General features: G+C 41.7%; 1 protein-coding gene across 2 annotated transcripts in view; it reads right to left on the reverse strand.

Annotated features, from left to right (window-relative positions):
• PDE1B (phosphodiesterase 1B) overlaps window positions 1-21,686 on the reverse strand; it is a 1,810,462-nt gene that overhangs the window by 891,570 nt on the left and 897,206 nt on the right. The window lies entirely within an intron of this gene.

Genomic DNA, 21,686 nt, shown 5'->3' on the forward strand with positions numbered 1-21,686 from the left:
AGTGTTGTGCGGTCTCGCTGTCCTCTGCTGGACTCCACTGCGTTTTTCTGACTTATTGCCATTGCAAGGACTTTGGCGGTGACGCGGGCGTGCTCCATCCTCTACGCCCTCATTGGACAGATCAAAGTGATGCTCACGACCCGCCCCCTACCCAGCTTTCCTTATAGACCAGCATGCTCGTGCATTGGCGTGCGCGCAGTGGCAAAAGTGCGGTGCTCAAGTGTGGTGCTGTCTCGCTGTCCTCTGCTGGACTCCACAGCGTTTTTCTGACTTATTGCCATTGCAAGGACTTTGATGGTGATGCGGGCGTGCTCCATCCTCTACGCCCTCATTGGACAGATCAAAGCAGTACAAATGTATTCAGGTCGTGGATCTGAAAGACTATTGGTGGAACTATTGGTGTGGGCATAGCCCAAACAAATGTTGGTGCTTGGAGACAACAAGCGGAGAAGTGATTGTATTGTTTTCTTTGTTGCAGAGGCTCACGAACGGCCCCCTACCCAGCTTTCCTTATAGCCAGCGTGCTCGCGCATTGGCACGCACGCAGTGGCAAAAGTGCGTGCTCAAGTGTGGTGCTATCTCGCTGCCTAGTGAGAGAGCAGGCAGTGCGGGGTCACATCTTATACAAATATGAATTAAAGTACGATGTGAAATATATTAGTCGACAAGATATATATAATTTTGAGTTTATTCGCATGTGATTGGTATCGTTGATAAATCTCCAAAGTCTACGTGATATTATTACGATAGTGAAAAAAGTTGACGGAAAAGGTGCAAATTACCTCTGGTATAAGTCCCGGAAGTGTTGGTGGAAAGGTGACGTAGCGCATGCAAAAGGCATATGGCCCTATTATTATGGACTCTGTAAATGTAGCAAATTAACAAACATTGCTTAGTGAATAGTGTGGTATCTGGTTGTAAAGGATAAACCGTGCACAAAGAGGGCTCTAGAAAAGGGAAAAAGAGCTTGTATGAGTGATTGTTAGATTTTTTATAGTGAGCAACGTATATTGGAAACAACCATTGCTGTTTAATTGTATGTCATCAGTGTAAGGGCGAATTTAACGCCAGTTTATAACTGAACTGCTACCCTTAATCCACATTAAAATGGAAAAGGGTCATTACACATTGAAAAAGGGCATGCCGGTTGTGAACGTGTCACTATTTAAGGATGGCATCTCTATGACAGCAAAAGTCACACCAGCAAACCCTCACACGCCAACCACAAAAACATTTTTTGACATGTTTAGGTGATAAAAAAAACGAGAATAAAAGTCGTAATCGCTCGATTTCAAAGGGCTCCGACATTCGCCTGTATTACAATCAAGGTGCAGGACAGGGGGATGGTCTAAGCAAAACACAGCCTAATAATGGTGGCAAAGTAAAACAAGACAAACTCCTAGAATTAAACACACGACTAGACGTGGAAGTGGCCGCCATAGAGGCCAATGTACCAGTAAAGATAATATCTAAAGCTGGCAGTGTAATATCAGACACCACTATGGAACTTGAAAGTAAACGCGGTGATGATAACATGCTGCTGACTCAAAAAACTCTTGAAAAGGTCAATGAGAGCCCTCCCAGATTATGCTCCCTGGAGCCTCAACAGAGATTGATGGAAGCTGAGCAAGCCATGCATATCATAGGGCAAGTGGATGATGAGGCCCTTAACTTTATGAACTTGGGCCATGCTTCTGATAATGAGGAGGAAGTCGTATTTGTCCACTCCAATACAGGGGACCTAATGCAGGTAGACAATTTGTCCTCAGTCCAAAGGCAAAATCTAAGTGAACGTATTTCACCTGGGAGAGTTGAAGAGGAAAATGACACCACTAAATCGAAGGGCCAAAGGATCCCTAGAAATGTCTGAATGCTCAGAGGGAGAAGCATTTGTAAACTCAATTTCTTTTGTTCCACCTACTCCAAGGTGGCAGAATATAGCTTGGGATGGGCAACAGTCACTAGGGCCTGCTGATAAATCCACGGAATAGGCCCTAGTCAGACCGATATGAGTCCAACCCTATTGGCCATGAACACAGCTCTATTATCCCTTGTCAACCTATACGAGGCAGTGGATCAAAATATTAACTACCAAACAATATTGCTGACAAAACTAACAAATCAAAAAGCTGGCAGGTTCCGCATCGGAAGAAATAAGAGAGTGTGAACCGAAGTATGAGATCTTTAGACACTGCGGCGTAAGAGATACCGAGATTCAAACTGAAATTTTGCAAGATCTTGGAAACAAGGCATCAGCACATCCAAAACAGTTCATATTCGGTGGAACAACCCATATAAAAGGACCTGCTGATGCCATGGAGTCCAAACAGCAGAATGGTCTATGTTACAATATTGGTGAAAAACCCAAAACTAACACTAATTCAGTGATATATGTTGAGGATGCCAATATTGAAAAAAAACTCCCCTTACCTGTAAAAGTGGACCTAGGAAAAACCAACTCAAATAAATCGGTGAGAGCTCAAAGAAACAAGTCCAAAAGGTCAACAGTCACTCAGAAAGCTACCAAAACAAATGTCAAAATGAGACGTTTTTGAAGATACTGAATGTCGGAAAAGAAAGGGATGACAAAAAAGAGGTAGAAAATGAATGCACTGGACAACCGTCACAACAAGCTGACAGTAATAAAGAGAAGGCTACTCCTAGCTTGTTTTATAAACCACTAGATGACCTAGTGGCAGAAAATACTCTTATGAAGGAGAAAGAAAGGGACCAATAGCAGTTACCTCCTGCTGCTCCAATTTCCTCTGGACAGCTGCAGTCTGGGTTGGGTGGGCTGACTGAGTCCCAAATGAGAGAGGAAATAAAAAAACTGTGGAATGATATATGGCCAACAGGCAAAAAGAGAATGCACAAATAGAAACTGACAAGGAAGCTCGCAAAAATGTGGGTTATAATCCAACATTGTGTGGCCATAAATCTACTTTGACAAACTCAATTGGAAAACTGCCAGATACTGAAAACTTGGGACAAACTCTGCAATGGAAGAAAAATATAGCAACGGTCAAAGATCATACATTCAAATCGAGAACAGTTGCGCAAAATAACCACCACTGTTTTATATTGGAATGTAAAGACCAACCATTTGCAAAGTTTGACCTAAATCGGTCAAGTGTATTAAACATCTGTAAGGAGATATCACAATTGTGAAACATAACTACATCAGACATCGACAGAGTCGAGTTTCTGGACAATCAAGATCTTTCCAGATCCCGAATTTCTGTTTGCTCTACTGTATTGGCTGACATTATGTGTTATTCAAGGGACACACTTTCCAAATGGGCTTTAATATACATAAAGAAGACATGCAAACAACAGGAGGAGATAGAATGGGCTTTTGGAAATGGACCCCTCGCATTTATGGAGCCAACAATAGTAGACAAAGTGATGTGGAAAGCCACCGGCAAGATCAAGCATAACAATCCATAATAAAAGAAACATTTCAGTTTATATAGGATGTTCCCATCTCATTAACTCTCAAAGTACTGAGCTTAATGGTTTTGATATAGTGGTATTGCAAGAATCTTGAAACTTGGTTGGTGGAGGCCCCCATATGGGATGGCTATGAAATAGCCCTAGAGCCAGCATTGTGCTTGCCTCGGGGTAGACCAATGACAAGTCTCATGAAAGCAACAAAAAAACAAGGGGGTTTAGAATAACTATGTATGATTCACTCACACCCTTCATTCAAACCATTAAGTTGATAAGTGATGTACATTCCATCTTAAATGTCAACATATATTGGGGAAGGGAGCACTTGACACCAGACTACTTTTTTAACATCTTGAGGAAGTTCTCTCCAGGATTGCATAAGAAAAGTATATTGACTATGTGTTAGTTATGGTTGACCTTAATCTCTACCTTTTGGCAAAAAGGGAAAGTAAACCAACACTGGAAGAACAAAGGTGGTGTCAGATCATGGAAGACATGCAATTGGTAATGGTAAGTGGAGGGGGACACTCCAGCTGCTAGTATGTGTCATAATGGCCCATTCAAAGCCACAATTGATTACATATTTGTGAATGGAGCAATGATGAACATGATCCAAACCCTGGATGTAAGATCAAATAGTAAAAGAGACCATAGGCAGCTCTGTTTATCATGGGAGCTGGAGAGAAGCCAGTATACGAAATGCTGCAAAAAATATAGAGGTAATGTAATTGTAATTGTAAATAACATGAGGAATCGAATAAAATGGTCCATAACATCTTTAAATAACTTTGATGAACAGCTATCTATGCATCCAGGGCAGGACTATGTGTCATCTATGCAAAAATATGTATCTGTAAGAAACACTGTGCAAGGCCGCAACTATAAACATACACATATTTTCGATAAGAATGTCAAGGTTAAAAAAGCTGAGCTGAGGCAACAGATACGGCTGTTAAAACATCTACCTGTAGAAGAGAAACTGATTAAAATGAAACATCTAAGCACAGTATACAAAAACTGGCAAAGAGGAAGGAAGGCAATGTGCTATCAGAGGGACAGTGAATACGTGTTAAAAAAGATTGCCTCGAAGTCGTCAGCTGAGATTTGAGGTGTCCTAAACAATGCAACATATAAAGATCAGGCCTCTGTTCAGATAAACTCCATTGCAACAAAAACCTGGTGCGATTACTTCCAACAAATTTATCAGACTCCAATGCTAAACCACTACCTAGCTCTCAAGAGTGAAAATTGGGATAATTCGATAAAATTTGATCACGAGGATGTATTATTCTATATCTCGAAACTTAGCACCTTGCGGGCCCCTGGCCCAGATGGGCTAGATAACAGAATAATTAAGGAAAATGCAGGAGTCTGGACTTCAATATTAATGAAGATATTTGAGGAAGTAATGCGCACAGGGGAATTACCTGAATCATGGAGGAAATCCATACTTTTCCCACTTTTTAAAAAAGGGAACAGACTTGACCCAGCATCTTACAGGCCTATTGCCCTTTTGGATTTTCCAGGGAAGATATTTGCTTGCATACGTCTTCATGAGTTCAACAATTGGTTAAACAAAGAGAATTTAAGAGATCCATGGCAGACAGGGTTCTTGAAGGTATTAGGCACAAGTAATAACCTATTGACCATAAATGCGATTATTGCCAAACAATCTAGTAGGAAGTTACCTTTGTATGTCGCATTTGTCGACTTTAAAACAGCGTTCGACTCGATCCTAAGAGAACTTCTATTCATGAAATTAATGAAGAATAACTGCCCATGGAATATTCTAACGTGGATTATTGAATTCCACGAGCGGACATCGTTGCAAATAAGACTGGACAGTGATGGCCCGTTATCTGATTCCATTTGTACATAAAGGGGACTAAAACAAGGGTGTATACTTGCCTGAGCGATTTTCAACTTCTTTATTTTAGACCTGGGCAAGGAATTCATTAATGTAATAACTGACTCACCAAACATTGGCCAGAAAGAGATCAAATGGCTGTTGTACGCGGATGACCTCCTTTTGATATCAAAGACGCCTATGGGGCTGCGTAACATGTTACAAGCATTGGAGAAATATGCCAATCACAATAAAATGATCATAAACTTATAGGCATATTGGAGGAGCCTATTGAAGCTTCCTACATCAACACCTGTAGCCCAAATAAGACATGAGTTAGGGTTAATATCAACATATGCCATACATACATGGAAAGTATGCATGCTTTATAGGAAATGTGGCATGGATAAACATCAGAATGGGTTGGTTACACAGTTAGCAAACTATGTGAGAAAATCAGAGGACACATTCATTAAGCAATGGAAGTCACAGGCGCAAGAGTTCATGCAGGAAGCAAATATAATGGATGATTTACTCCTACAAAATCCAGATAAGGCAAAGGGAGAAATGTGGGAAATGGACTGGATTAGGACTCGGGAATTGTACAAAAATTATAAATGCTTCAAACAAAATCCCTTCGAGCTAAAATCTTTTGGAAACCCTGAAGCATATCTTTTGAAATCACCAAATGTCATGCATCGTGCAGGACTCTTGCGTCTGAGACTAAATCTGTGGAAAACCAGAGATGTCACTGCGAGATGGTCTAATGATAGCGAAAAAACTAACATCTGCCGATTTTGCAACACACAAATAGAATCTCTTGAACACATTATCACTGAATGCTCGGAGTATAAGAATCAAATATTTCAAGAAATTGTTTGAACATATAACACACATGGAGACAAAAGATCTATGGAAATATGTATTTCATGTGTACTCGAGACCAGTGAGCTATGCAACAATGAATTTCTTGAATGAATTGAAATTAGAAAATGATACTCCCGGAGATGGGAAGAATTGAAATTATAAGGGAATAACTCTAGGTTAAGTTCTGTTATGATTTCTCTACCTCATCTGTAGATTATAAGATTTTTACTTGCGTCCTTTTATCGTTTTTTTTATTTTATGCAAAAAATAAATGTTTGGATGCTGCAAATGAATGGAATGTAATCAGCAAATACTGATGATTTTTTAAGAAGCTTTTGTTTTTGTTTTATATACATATATCTGTAACTGTAAAAGGAAATAACTTGTTTTGTATTGAAAGGTTGCAATTTTTCAGCCAAACAAATAAAAAATAAAAATATTGACTTAACAGCCGCCTCTTCTGTCTTTACAAAGGGACCACAAATATATACAGTGTTGACTGAGCTGAAAAAAAATATGTTAATTCCTTAAATAGTCTGAAATTCATTTATTTTTGTACTTCTGTGATCTTGAAACCACTTCTTGAGGCAAAGATCTCTTTTTTTTATCAATACTTCTTATTTTACTTTTGGCTGTCAAGGTACAAGAAATCTGAAAAGTATGTATAAAAACTGAACTATATCACACAAATTTCACCCCAAGGGTATTGATGTATTTATATTTATTTATTTACAGGAGGCACAATGCTCTTTTGATCACAAAAGAACATACAATAGATACAAAATCAGATTTGATGGGAATCAGTAAGATTCTTACAATGGGGTGAATTTGAGGGGCATTCTGACCAGGTTGTGGAGGGGAGTAAATGAAACAGTCATCAGGGACAATACATAAGTGAACATACATAGATTATGGGTAACCCACATTGGATATCTATACGTGCAGGTAGGTGGTACAGCCAGCTGTGCTTGGGATGTCACCATCATGGGTGAAGTGCTAGAATGGAGGCAGAAGAAGTGATAGACAGAGTCAGGTTAGAGGTGAGGGATAAATGTTAGCTAGCAGGCAGAAGAGAGGTAGGTTAAGAGGGTAACTCAGAGGCGAGGAGGTAGGTTTTGAATTTTAAAGTAGTTCGCAACTTTGTGAGCAATACATTCTGGGAATGCACATTAGTGTAAATGAAAGCTGCTTACATATATATATACTATATATTTATATCAATGATGTTTGTGATGTCATCTTTGATGTCCTGGGTGTTAGTCTTAGCAGTGCACGGTGGTGGTGCAAGTTATGGTTGCTTAGCTTACCATAAGTGGCGAATTTCAGTGGTTTTTCGATTTTATTTGTAATCATAATGTCCTTTTAACAACGTTTTTTTACTGAATTTCATGGGTTTTTATTAGTGCAACTTAACCATAACCTCCCTTTAACAAAGTTTTTTCATTGAATTTCATAGGTTTTTATTAGTCCAAATTAACCATAATGTCCCTTTAACAAACATTTTTTTCAGTGAATTTCATAGGTTTTTATTAGTGCAACTTAACTATAACGTCACTTCAGCAAAAAATTTTCATTGAATTTCATTGGTTTTTATTAGTCCAACTTAACAATAACATCCCGTTAACAAATATTTTTCAGTGAATTCCATGGGTTTTGACCAGTGCATGATATTTTCCTACAACTTACTAATATCATACTTACCAAATATAACAATATTTGTGTCCAATTTACAAAGTGCCACCTTAAAACTCTGCCCTTTCCCACCTTCTAGAATCATTTTTAACACTTCTATACACTTTTTGCAACTATTTGAACTAGTTTTGAACCCGAAGATGTCTATGAACATCTGACTTCATTGCAGACCTTCCAGACAGTTGCACATGACCATAAGCTGGTGCGTGGCCTGATAACGTGTCCGAGAACCTGTCTGCACTTCACAATAAGATCCGTCCTTTGTGGACAGTTCAGAACTACATTTTCTACTGATCTAGGAACTTTCAACTTCAGAATTTCCCTTGCACACCTCCTACATCTTTTTGTACTTATTATCCATTACCAATCTAGTACACACTACATACTTGGAAGAATTTTATCAAACTGCTATTTATCTTAAAAATGGCATCAGTTATTTCCATCCCTCCTCCCCAAGAGCCACCACCACCACCAGCTGGAGGACCTTCACAACAACAAAAAAGCGCAGTACTTTCAAAGACAACAAAGAGGACCAAGAAGATGAGATAGAGGAAGTGCCTACTTCTAGCACCAAGATCGAATCATGGGTGTGCCAGTTCTTTGCTACTGTTGGGAGTGTTCCAAAGGCTAAAGCTACCAAAGTGAAATGCACTAAGTGCAATTTTGTACTCAGTCACAGACTACCTGGACAGTACTCCTACAGGACCACCTCCATGCGCCACCACACCAAATCCAATGACGGCAATGCTCTCGGAAATGTTGTTCCTTTCTCAGCCAATAGTAAGCTGTTTTCCTCCACCTCATCTTCTTTAACAAATACTGTAACCACACAGCCTGATGTCTGCGGGCATTGGTGCGTTATAAATAAATAAATAATTAAATAAGGAGGGCTACGGACCATTATCGTCCATTGCAGCCCCTGAAATGGGGGATAAAGACCATTAGCACCACTGGCTCCCAAAGCGAGAACCCAGGGTGCTAAAACATAGATTTTTCTTCCTATGGAGGGATGCCTGCGGCGTCCCGCTGTAGGCAGGAAAATCCTTTTCCAAGACAGCCAACATGGAAAGAGAAGGCAGGACTCTGTACACAGCCCATCTTCCCTTGCCATGGCAGCCTGCAAAACCCCATGAACATATTAACACTAGCATTTTATAACTGACTCACCAAACATTGGGCAGAAAGAGATCAAATGGCTGTTGTACGCGGATGACCTCCTTTTGAAATCAAAGACGCCTATGGGGCTGCGTAACATGTTACAAGCATTGGAGAAATATGCCAATCACAATACAATGATCATAAACTTAAAAAAATGCAGGTAATTCAATTTGGTAATCATAAACAGCGGAATAGGAAGCTTGGGTGGCAACTAAACAATCAAGAGGTGGAAACGGTGTCTGGCTATACCTATTTAGGTGTAAATATTAACAACAATCCAAGAGATTTACCATATGACAATACCATGATGTTGAAATGGAAGAGCCTAATTTTGCAGTCCTGAATTATTAATGGCAAATATTGTAAATTTACTATTGCACCTTTGATAACATACTACAAACAAAAGGCCCTACCTATATTGCTATATGGAGCAGAAGCAAAAGCATGCAAGCCAAACAACTATTGGAACCAAATAGAATAGGGATATTGGAGGAGCCTATTGAAGCTTCCTACATCAACACCTGTAGCCCAAATAAGACATGAGTTAGGGTTAATATCAACATATGCCATACATAAATGGAAAGTATGCATGCTTTATAGGAAATGTGGCATGGATAAACATCAGAATGGGTTGGTTACACAGTTAGCAAACTATGTGAGAAAATCAGAGGACACATTCATTAAGCAATGGAAGTCACAGGCGCAAGAGTTCATGCAGGAAGCGAATATAATGGATGATTTACTCCTACAAAATCCAGATAAGGCAAAGGGAGAAATGTGGGAAATGGACTGGATTAGGACTCGGAATTGTACAAAAATTATAAATGCTTCAAACAAAATCCCTTCGAGCTAAAATCTTTTGGAAACCCTGAAGCATATCTTTTGAAATCACCAAATGTCATGCATCGTGCAGGACTCTTGCGTCTGAGACTAAATCTGTGGAAAACCAGAGAAGTCACTGCGAGATGGTCTAATGATAGCGAAAAAACTAACATCTGCCGATTTTGCAACACACAAATAGAATCTCTTGAACACATTATCACTGAATTCTCGGAATTGGAGAGTATAAGAATCAAATATTTCAAGAAATTGTTTGAACATATAACACACATGGAGACAAAAGATCTATGGAAATATGTATTTCATGTGTACTCGAAACCAGTGGGCTATGCAACAATGAATTTCTTGAATGAATTGAAATTAGAAAATGATGCTCCCACAGATGGGAAGAATTGAAATTATAAGGGAATAACTCTAGGTTAAGTTCTGTTATGATTTCTCTACCTCATCTGTAGATTATAGGATTTTTACTTGTGTCCTTTTATCGTTTTTTTTTATTTTATGCCAATAATAAATGTTTGGATGCTGCAAATGAATGGAATGTAATCAGCAAATGCTGATGATTTTTTTAAGAAGCTTTTGTTTTAGTTTTATATACATATATCTGTAACTGTAAAAGGAAATAACTTGTTTTGTATTGAAAGGTTGCAATTTTTCAGCCAAACCAATAAAAAAAAAAAATATTGACTTAACAGCCGCCTCTTCTGTCTTTACAAAGGGACCACAAATATATACAGTGTTGACTGAGCTGAAAAAAAATATGTTAATTCCTTAAATAGTCTATGAAATTCATTTATTTGTGTACTTCTGTGATCTTGAAACCACTTCTTGAGGCAAAGATCTCTTTTCTTTTTTTTTTATCAATACTTCTTATTTTACTTGTGGCTGTCAAGGTACAAGAAATCTGAAAAGTATGTATAAAAACTGAACTATATCACACAAATTTCACCCCGAGGGTATTGATGTATTTATATTTATTTATTTACAGGAGGCACCATGCTCTTTTGATCACAAAAGAACATACAATAGATACAAAATCAGATTTGATGGGAATCAGTAAGATTCTTACAATGGGGTGAGTTTGAGGGGCATTCTGACCAGGTTGTGGAGGGGAGTAAATGAAACAGTCATCAGGGACAATACATAAGTGAACATACATAGATTATGGGTAACCCACATTGGATATCTATACGTGCAGGTAGGTGGTACAGCCAGCTGTGCTTGGGATGTCACCATCATGGGTGAAGTGCTAGAATGGAGGCAGAAGAAGTGATAGACAGAGGCAGGTTAGAGGTGAGGGATAAATGTTAGCTAGCAGGAAGAAGAGAGGTAGGTTAAGAGGGTAACTCAGAGGCGAAGAGGTAGGTTTTGAATTTTAAAGTAGTTCGCAACTATGTGAGCAATACATTCTGGGAATGCACATTAGTGTAAATGCAAGCTGCTTACATATATATACTATATATTTATATCAATGATGTTTGTGATGTCATCTTTGATGTCCTGGGTGTTAGTCTTAGCAGTGCACGATGGTGGTGCAAGTTATGGTTGCTTAGCTTACCATAAGTGGCGAATTTCAGTTGTTTTTCGATTTTATTTGTAACCATAATGTCCTTTTAACAACGTTTTTTTACTGAATTTCATAGGTTTTTATTAGTGCAACTTAACCATAACGTCCCTTTAACAAAGTTTTTTCATTGAATTTCATAGGTTTTTATTAGTCCAACTTAACCATAATGTCCCTTTAACAAACATTTTTCAGTGAATTTCATAGGTTTTTATTAGTGCAACTTAACTATAACGTCACTTTAGCAACATTTCCCATTGCATTTCATAGGTTTTTATTAGTCCAACTTAACAATAACATCCCGTTAACAAATATTTTTCAGTGAATTTCATGGGTTTTGACCAGTGCATGCTATTTTCCTACAACTTACTAATATCATACTTACCAAATATAACAATATTTGTGTCCAATTTACAAAGTGTCACCTTAAAACTCTGCCCTTTCCCACCTTCTAGAATCATTTTTAACACTTCTATACACTTTTTGCAACTATTTGAACTAGTTTTGAATCCGAAGATGTCTACGAACATCTGACTTCATTGCAGACCTTCCAGACAGTGGCACATGACCATAAGCTGGTGCGTGTCCTGATAACGTGTCCGAGAACCTGTCTGCACTTCACAATAAGATCCGTCCTTTGTGGACAGTTCAGAACTACATTTTCTACTGATCTAGGAACTTTCAACTTCAAAATTTCTCTTGTACACCTCCTACACCTTTTTGTACTTATTATCCATTAACAATCTAGTACATACTACATACTTGGAAGAATTTTGTCAAACTGCTATTTATCTTAAAAATGGCATCAGTTATTTCCATCCCTCCTCCCCAAGAGCCACCACCACCACCAGCTGGAGGACCTTCACAACAAAAAAAGTGCAGTACTTTCAAAGACAACAAAGAGGACCAAGAAGATGAGATAGAGGAAGTGCCTACTTCTAGCACCAAGATCGAATCATGGGTGTGCCAGTTCTTTGCTACTGTTGGGAGTGTTCCAAAGGCTAAAGCTACCAAAGTGAAATGCACTAAGTGCAATTTTGTACTCAGTCACAGGCTACCTGGACAGTACTCCTACGGCACCACCTCCATGCTCCACCACACCAAATCCAATGACCGCAATGCTCTCGGAAAGGTTGTTCCTTTCTCAGCCAATAGTAAGCTATCTTCCTCCACCTCATCTTCTTTAACAAATACTGTAACCACACAGCCTGATGTCTGCGGGCATTGGTGCGTTATAAATAAATAAATAATTAAATAAGAGGGCTACGGACCATTATCGTCCATTGCAGCCCCTGAAATGGGGGATAAAGGCCATTAGCACCACTGGCTCCCAAAGCGAGAACCCAGGGTGCTAAAACATAGATTTTTCTTCCTATAGAGGGACGCCTGCGGCGTCCCGCTGTAGGTAGGAAAATCCTTTTCCAAGACAGCCAACATGGAAAGAGAAGGCAGGACTCCGTACACAGCCCCTCTTCCCTTGCCATGGCAGCCTGCAAAACCCTATGAACATATTAACACTAGCACTTTTCTCCCTTTCAAACCTATCCTACCTTTGAATAACTGTACCACATATCCGGTCCCAGGTAGACATATCCACTTTAACACCATTTATCATCCCTAGCGGTCATGGCCAGTAGCCAGATTGTCCGCGTCATGACCTTATGCCATGACCCAGACTATCTGGCTACTGCCCCCTGCCACCGGCTAAACCTCAGTCACTAAAGGTATATGACTATTTTTTGTACCTACAATATTACACTTCTCAAAAAATAAAACATGGGCACATTTGCAAAACCATGCTTTAAAGTCCTTGCCATGCTCCTCACGAGTTTGGTCGAAATCCGCCCATGTTTTATTTTTTAAAAAGTGTCAAAATGTATGTACATACAATAGTCATATAACTGCAAATTTACATGCAGTTTCACTGAGTGGCGCAAAAGTTATAAACCATCCTAAAACTGATTTTCCCCAACCTTGCAATGCAGAAATAGGTACAGATGTCCTGGGACATCTGAAGTGTCCACAAACACCACAGGACTGTCTCAGGACATCTGGAGTGTTCAGGGACTTTCGGGGGGTGAAACAACCCATTTTGTGGCTTCTTATGGCCATATCCAATCCAATCCTCACCCCCCCACATCCCCAGAGATTGTTTGTTGAGTTTGACAAGTGAAATGCTGTTTTTTAAAAATGTTTTCACTGCACTGTCCGCGGACCCCAAAAAAGTCTGAGAATCCAGGATGGCGGGCGTTTCATGAAAACCAACGCATTTCACGTTTTCCCACCAGCCAATCAGCTAGCGTGTCCGATGTCCACGGACCAGGCAAAAGTCTACGAATATTCTGGCCAATCATAGGCCAGTCCATGGACAGAACAGCCAATCAGAGGCCAGTCTTCAGACCAATCAGGGAAGTGAGTCCGCCGAGCGGACACAGATTTCACTAATTTGTTTGGACGGATTTACACCAAATTAACAAAAGCACGATTTTGGGACCAAGCTGCCACTCCTGCCACAAATTTGATGGAAATCCGTCCAGCGGTTTGGGCTGTAGGCGTGAGCAAAGTTTTTTCCCATTATGCCTATGGGAAAAAAGCTATTTTGGGACCCCCCTATAACTTTGCCCCCCCTTGACCAAACCTCACCAAACTTTACAAAACATTCAGAGTGGGCCATATACTGTTTTTGCAAAGTTCGGTGAGGATTCGTCCAGGGGGTGAGAAGTTATAAACTGCCCAAAAAGTGCTCTTCCTATGGGTTTAGCAACTTAAACATAACTACATGGCCACTACCGCAGGCCATGTAATATATCTATATATATATTTGCAAGGAACAACTTTATTTAAAGTGCAGTTAAGTAGACTAAACATAACGCATCAAAAGCATTGAAATTCAGCGCAATGGGAAACTTATGACTGGCTTGGGCACGTTCCCGTTGATCTCATGCATAATGCAATACCCCCATAATGCCATTTTGTATAGCATTTTGAATCCCTTCTCTTATAATATTTATTTGTTCTCTGGCTTGCAATGGGAACGCACCGAGATAAGCCGGTCCTGAGTTTCCCAATACGCTGCATTTCAAGGGTTTTGTTGTGTTATGTTTAGTCACCTTAACTGCACTTTAACTAAAGTGTTTTCCCTGAATTACAAGGGTTTTGTTATACTATTGTTTGTTTCAGTGCCACTGGCTATGGCCAGTGGGCCGAACTTTAGCTGAGACAACTGTATATTTTTCAGCAACACTGACCACCGCCTTCGGCCATACCCACTGTATTTTTTTTCTGTGCCACTGGCCATGGCCTCAGCCACAGCTTTCGGCCTGCCCACTGTATATTTTAAATCAGTAACGGGCCACTAGCCTTAGCCATGACCGGTGGCCACAGCCTTCAGACATGCCCACTGTATTTTCTAAAATACTAAGTGGCCACTGGCAATGGCCTTTGGCCATGACCAACGACCACATCCTTCAGCTGTGCCCACTGTCATTTTTAAATCACTCCTTAGCCAGGCCAGTTGCCACGGCCAGGGGCAATGGCCTTTGGCCTTGCCCGCTAAATATTTTACAACACTACCAGGCCTTCATCCATTTAAAAAGCTAGGTCAGTGATTTTTCACCCCCACCCCCAACTTCACTGTAGATGTATAAATATCTGTTTCTGTTTTTCTTTGTTTCTATAACCGTGACAATAATACCTTCGATTATCTGTAGTTTGCATAAAGCTGCAATTATCAGGAAAAATGTTGGTGAAAAAATGTTCCTTTTGACCCCCACTCACTCACAAAGTGCCCCTCTGGTCATTGCAAAGTCCCTCCACTCCCCCAACTCCTATTTGCTTCTGCCACCCTCTCCCATAACCCTTCCAACACTCATTATTCCGTGTGAAACACTTTCATTTCCCGAACTAGTTTTCTCCAGTAGCTTCAATTATCAAACCGAATAACCGCGGCTCCAGTGATATGTTCCTGCTGTCAAATCGGTCCCCAGACGATCCTCCAACTTCCATATTTCACATGGTGCCCTCCCCCCAACTCCACCACGTAGTAATTTCCCTGTTTTCCCATCTCCAAATGCCATTTTTCTGCTTTTAATTTTCCGATATTCGCAGGTGTAGCCTTGGCTAACTCTCACATCAGAAAATAAACAAGATGGTGACTTTTTCATTTCTAAATAGCCTCTCTGCCACAATGCATCATGTTAATATATCTAGGATTTTGGGAGTAGGTGGCACCCCCTTCTCCGTTAAGTATTACAAAACTACTGGACCAAATAACAGCACACCACAAAAGGTTTGCGAGTGCCCAAGTTGTTTTGGACCTGGTCCAAATCCGTCTGGCGGTTTGGTCTGTGTGGTAGAGCAAAAATTGATTTTGAAAATGTTTGTCTATGGAACAATTTATGGGAACTAGGCAGAAAGTGCTTTTTTAGTTTTCTTAATAACTTTTTTTAGTTTTTAATAAATCTTTCCCAGGATGTACATAATAGTTTGCAGATTTTCAGCCAAATCTGTTGCACGATTCAAACGTTATTAGCAATTCATTTTTTCGATTTCTTATGAAACTCACATCTCACCTTAACTGTAGGGCAGCCTACATATATTAGTGAAAACAGCTTATTTGAGAGACAGCTAAGCTGAAACAATGTATTGCTATTAAACTGATTGAATTTGCAGAGTGTGTTCAGTGACGACAAAGTTACCTCAGAACCCTCCCATTGATGCTGTTCATGATGCCCTTTCTAATGTCGTTGCTGATGTCTTCTGTATTATCTCATCATGTTCAGTGAGCTTTTCAAATGTGAACCCGTTTACAGAGGACCATCTCTCACCAGGAGAAGTACATAACAGCTCAATTTGGGTTTAATGAAGGCTCCTTCACTAGTTGGATGACAATGGAGCATGCAAGTTATGTTATGTTATGCTATTTGATATTTATATAGCACCTACTGCCATTGGTATGGCCCCAAAGCGCTGTGGTGGGTGAATGCTCTTCAGAAGACTGTGGTCTAATCAAACATGTAATTGACAATTGCTGTACAATGCATGCAAACATTGTTTCACCACATTGGTGCTAAGCGGAGATGACAATGTTAAAGTAATAATTCATTCAAGGTATATTTCAAAGGCAGAGGGAAGACTGATGTGTCAGTGACTTTGTTACAGCTGGACCAAATTTTTCATAGGACTCAGATGTATTCTATGCGCTGCAGGCGAGGATGAAGTCAGAGGCCTGTCAAACCCCTAGGACAACGGTTTACAATTGAGGACTTTGCTGTTGATTATGTGCAGGATACCTGCCTCGATGCTAACATGCAATTGGCATGCGGTTTGCAGAGAGGTGAAATAGGACACACGGACCACACTTATTAAGTCTTCTTTTCTGTAACCTCATTGAAGAGTACAGATACTGGGCTGGCTTCAGTCATGTTAGTCCAGTGGCTTTTATTACGTGTGCTGGTTATTTGTGATGGACGGGTCAAGGGGGTCTATGGGTGCCTTTATAATGAGTGGCTTGAGAGCCAGGTTTTGAGTGCTTTCCTGAAGTCGAGGTGGTTCACTATGAGGTAGATGGATACAGGGAGAGTGTTTCAAATTATGGGTACTTATACTGAGGATGAGGTGCCCCCTCATACAAGTTGATTTGGTTACTGGAATTGCAAGTGGAAGAGCTGTGCCCGGTCTGAGGTTTCAGTGTCATGCTCACCTGAGTCTGCGCAGGAGCGATGGAGTCCGCCGACCTCAGCCCTGCTTTCTACTCCACCCGGGGTATTGGGAAGGCTACCTGTAAGGAGAACAACAGGTTAGCGAGTGGTGCCAAAAAAAACCTGGGAGCCCTCTTTTCCTTGTCCACTGTGTACTAGAATGCTGTGGTTGAGTGACTCACCTTTTCGTTCAGGATGGAGGGCTCGGCTGCACTGCGGTATAAAGCACTGCTGTTTGGTTGCGGCGAAGAGGCCGCTGTAGAGAGAATGCGGCTGGTTTGGAGAAATTCTGTAGCTCTCCTGAAAAATGTCCCCCAGGAGCCAGTTACCTCACTGGTTCCTCTGAGCTGCAGGATAGGCGGGTGATACAATTGGATCACTGACTTCGAATACAGGTAAGTACGGTATGACTGTGGTCCCCCAGTTACCTCACTGGGTTTGGGCACGTGGATAATTCAGGTATGGAACATAAAGTTCTAAGGAGTTGCAGCTAACAATGCAGTCCAAGTTCTAACCTGTTTGCTCTGTTTACCCCTTATGCAGGTCTCCGGGAGTTGCTGTGAATACAGATGCCTGAAGGCGACTGAAGAGAAGGCGAAGCGGGAGAGACTCGCCGGTCTGCGAGTCAAAGTGAGATCAGCGGGAGCCCCCGAGTGTCCGCGAGTGGCAGCTGGAGAGGTAAGGGCAAAACAGCTGAGTTTTAGCAGTGGAAACTAACGTTGTCTTTCCTTCTTCTTTTGCGTTCAAAGAGCAGAGGAGAGGCTTGCCCGGCCGCGGGTGCTGCAAAAATGCTGGCAGAAACTCTGGAGTCAGGAACAGGTAAGCGTGTACCTGAAGCTTACAGAGTGCACACGAAGCGTCGTTTGTTCTCTGGGCGTGGCTTTTACAGACAGCCATGCGCGGAGACTAGAGCGTGCAACATGATTCTGAACTGGCACATAAGGATCCATTTTGGTGGAAACAGGAAGTCTCATGTTACTCTATGGGCACAGGAATTCCTATGGGTAAAATGGATGATATTTCTGGCTCGCCAGGCTCTCACCCACATTGCTCCTGCCTGTTTTCCCCTTCAGCCATCATGAATTAAGAATGGAAACAACTTGGGTGTGCTAATCAGGCCTGTACCCATGACAGTCTTCCCCCCAAGGCCCCACCCAGTGGTGTGTTCCCTGGACCTGGCTTGGTGGGATTGTTTCGATGGAATTTTTGTAATAACCGAGGGGCATGGATGTTCTCACTCAGTTCCCATGATCTACCTGGGGCCCATATTCCTTCCAATCCACTAGGTAATACAGTGTATTTCTCACCACTTTGGAATCTAGTATTTGCTTAACCTCGTACTCTGGTTCGTCACCCTTTATTACTATGGGGGCTGGTGGTGTTAGTGTACTAGTCCCAGGGTGCACAGGCTTCAACAAAGACACATGGAAAACTGGGTGTATGTGCATTTGTGGAGGTAAGGTTAACCTCATGGTGACAGGAGTGATCACACTTTCAATTGTGAAAGGACCTAGGAACCTGGGTTGGAATTTCCTGGCTCCTTTTAATGCGATATACTTAGAAGCTAACCACAATGAATCCCCACTTTCAATTGTGAAAGGACCTAGGAACCTGGGTTGGAATTTTCTGTCTTCTTTTAATGCGATATACTTAGATGCTAACCACACCGAATCCCCTACTTGGTAGTCTGGGGCTTTTCTCCGGTGACGATTGGCATACCTCTTTTGTGTAGCCTTAGCCGTCTCTAGATGCCACTGCATCTTTGCTTGCTTGAGTGATACTTTCATGTAAAGTCTTGATGGCTGGCATTTCGATAGCCTCTGGTGGGTCATATGCAGACGTCCTTGGGTTGCGTCCATACAGAGTGTAGAAAGGAGTCATGCGTGTAGAGGCATGTATAGAGTTATTATATGCATATTCGGCCATCCACAGGATCTCCACCCACAAGTGTTCTGTTTGGTGCAAAAGGAAACAGAGGCATTGCTCCAGAGTTTGGTTTGTATGCTCTGTCTGTCCATCTGTTTGTGGATGGTGAATAGTAGACAACCGTATTTCTACTCCAGCCAAGGCGCAACATATTCTCCAGAACCATGAAACAAACTGACTGCCCCTGTCGGAAATTAGTACAGATGGAAACCCATGCAATGTCACAATGTTGTTGAGGAAGACTTGGGCCAAGGCCTGGGCTGTGGGTTCCTTTGTTGCTCCATGTTTGTAGTTCCTTTGCAGACAGGCTGTTTTTTTTACCTTTTCCTTGATTGTCTCCCATGAAGGAGAATTTTCACAAAGACCTAGGATCTTGTCACCTGGAATGATGTCTACCGGGTCAGAAATGTTGTAGGCTTGCTCCCCTTTGCCGATACGTGATAATGTGTCTGCCTCGCCGTTTTTTACTCCGGGTCAGTAAGTGATTACAAAATCATACTCCGACCAGAACAGAGCCCAACGGAGTTGTCGGGATGATTGTGCTTTAGCCGAGTGCAAATTCTGGAGATTGCGATGATCAGTTATGATCGTAATTGTATGCTTGGCTCCGAGCAAATAGTGTCTCCATTCCTTGAGGGCTTTTTTGATCGTGAGCAGTTCTTTATCCGTAACTGTACAATTCAATTCTGTTGGGGAAAACTTAATCGACCAGAAAGCCACGGGGTGTAGGTGACCAGTATCCGGGTTCTGTTGGGATTGGACTGCCCCCATGGCTACGCTTGAAGCATCAGTCTCAACGATGTATGGGAGATCTAGTTGTGGTTGTTGTAATACAGGAGCTGTCGTAAATGTATCCTTTAGGGCATGAAAAGCCTCCTCTGCTGTGGGGGTCGATTCAAATTTTCCGTGCCTGCGTAGGAAGGAAGTAATAGGGTGTACCCAGGTGAAAATCAGGTATAAAGTGTTGGTAAAAGTTTGCAAAGCCGAGAAAACTCTGCACTCCTTTTAGGCATGAGGGTGATGGCCAGGTGAGAATAGCCTCTACTTTCCTGTTGTCCATTCAGATGCCTTGTGGTGACAATACAAATCCTAAAAACTCCACTTCGGTGACATGGAAGGAGCATTTCTCAAGCTTGGCATATAAATGATTTTCACGTAACTTGCGGAGAACTGCCTGCACATGCGACATATGTTCTTGTATGGTGGCTGAGTAGATGAGGTTGTTGTCGATGTATACTATGGCACATACGTTTAGCAGTTCTCGCAGGACATCGTTCATGAAGTGTTGAAATGCCACCGGTGCATTACTTAGCCGAACAGCATTACCTGATATTCATAGAGGCCATACCTGGTGCGAAACGCTGTCTTCCATTCGTCACCCTCTTTTACGCGCACCAGGTGATAGGCCCCTTGGAGGTCCAATTTTGTAAACAATTGCGCTTGTCTCACTTGATCGAGTAATATGGGATCAGAGGTAACGGATACCTGTTCTTTACCATGACCTGGTTTAATGCTCGGTAATCGATGCATGTACTTAGGTCTCCCTCTTTCTTGGGGACAAAGAAGAGGGGGGAGGCTGCGGGAGACTTAGATGGGCGGATTAAACCATTTGCGAGGTATTGGTCTAAGTAGGTTTTTAGATGAGCGTTCTGCCCTTCTGTTAGGGCGTAAATGCGACTGCAAGGAACTTTTGCCCCCGGTACCAGGTCGATTTGGCAGTCGTAGGAACGATGCGGGGTTAGTGTGTTGGCTTGTTCCTTGGCGAATACATCTTGGAACGACTCTTATTCGGTAGGTAGGGCTCCCAGTATCCCTAATACAGGTAGTGTTTTAGGGGATGCGTGTATTGGGTATTCTCATGTCTGGCCTGGTCTATAACAGTGGCTGCATTCACTGGGAAAAGTTAGCATTCTATTATGCCAATCTATGAGCGGGTTGTGCTTCTCGAGCCAAGGTATGCCAAGGATCATCTGGAATTGTGAAGCCGAAATAAGGTCAAATCAGATTTCTTCCTTATGTCCGTCTTGACATAGCAGGATAACCTTTGCTCTGAAATGGTTGCAGGGCCCGAATGTAGCTGAGTTCCATCAACTGCAATTATATGTCTGCGGTATCCTTTTAGCGAACTGGTAACCCAATCCTGTCTACCGTTTCCATTTCCATGTAGCTTCCGATGGCTCCACTATCCACAAATGCTCCAAGGGCATGTAACTTGGAAAGATATTGTTGGTCTATGATGATTACCGGGATGGTGAAATGTGAGGTCAGGTGAATCTTTGTTGCGCTCGACAAACTGACTTCTATGTCTGTCGGGCGTTGGAGTTTTCCATCTCGGTTACTTCCTTCCCCTCGTCTATAGCTCCAACAGTGTTTCGAGGGGGCTTAGCCGGGCAGTTACGGAGGAAATGACCAGATTGTCCACAGTACAAGCACAACTGCTCTTGCCGTCTTCTGTCATGTTTTGCCTTGGTGAGTGGACCTCGGACTCCACCCAATTGCATGGGTTTGGTAAATGTTTCTATGGTCTGATGAACAGATGTCTCCTTAGGCCGCACATACAACTGCTCTTGCCGTCTTCTGTCATGTTTTGCCTTGGTGAGTGGACCTCGGACTCCACCCAATTGCATGGGTTTGGTAAATGTTT

Source organism: Ambystoma mexicanum, chromosome 3q, assembly GCF_040938575.1.
Source record: "Ambystoma mexicanum isolate Mex_15411 chromosome 3q, UKY_AmexF1_1, whole genome shotgun sequence".
NCBI classification, from domain to species: domain Eukaryota; kingdom Metazoa; phylum Chordata; class Amphibia; order Caudata; family Ambystomatidae; genus Ambystoma; species Ambystoma mexicanum.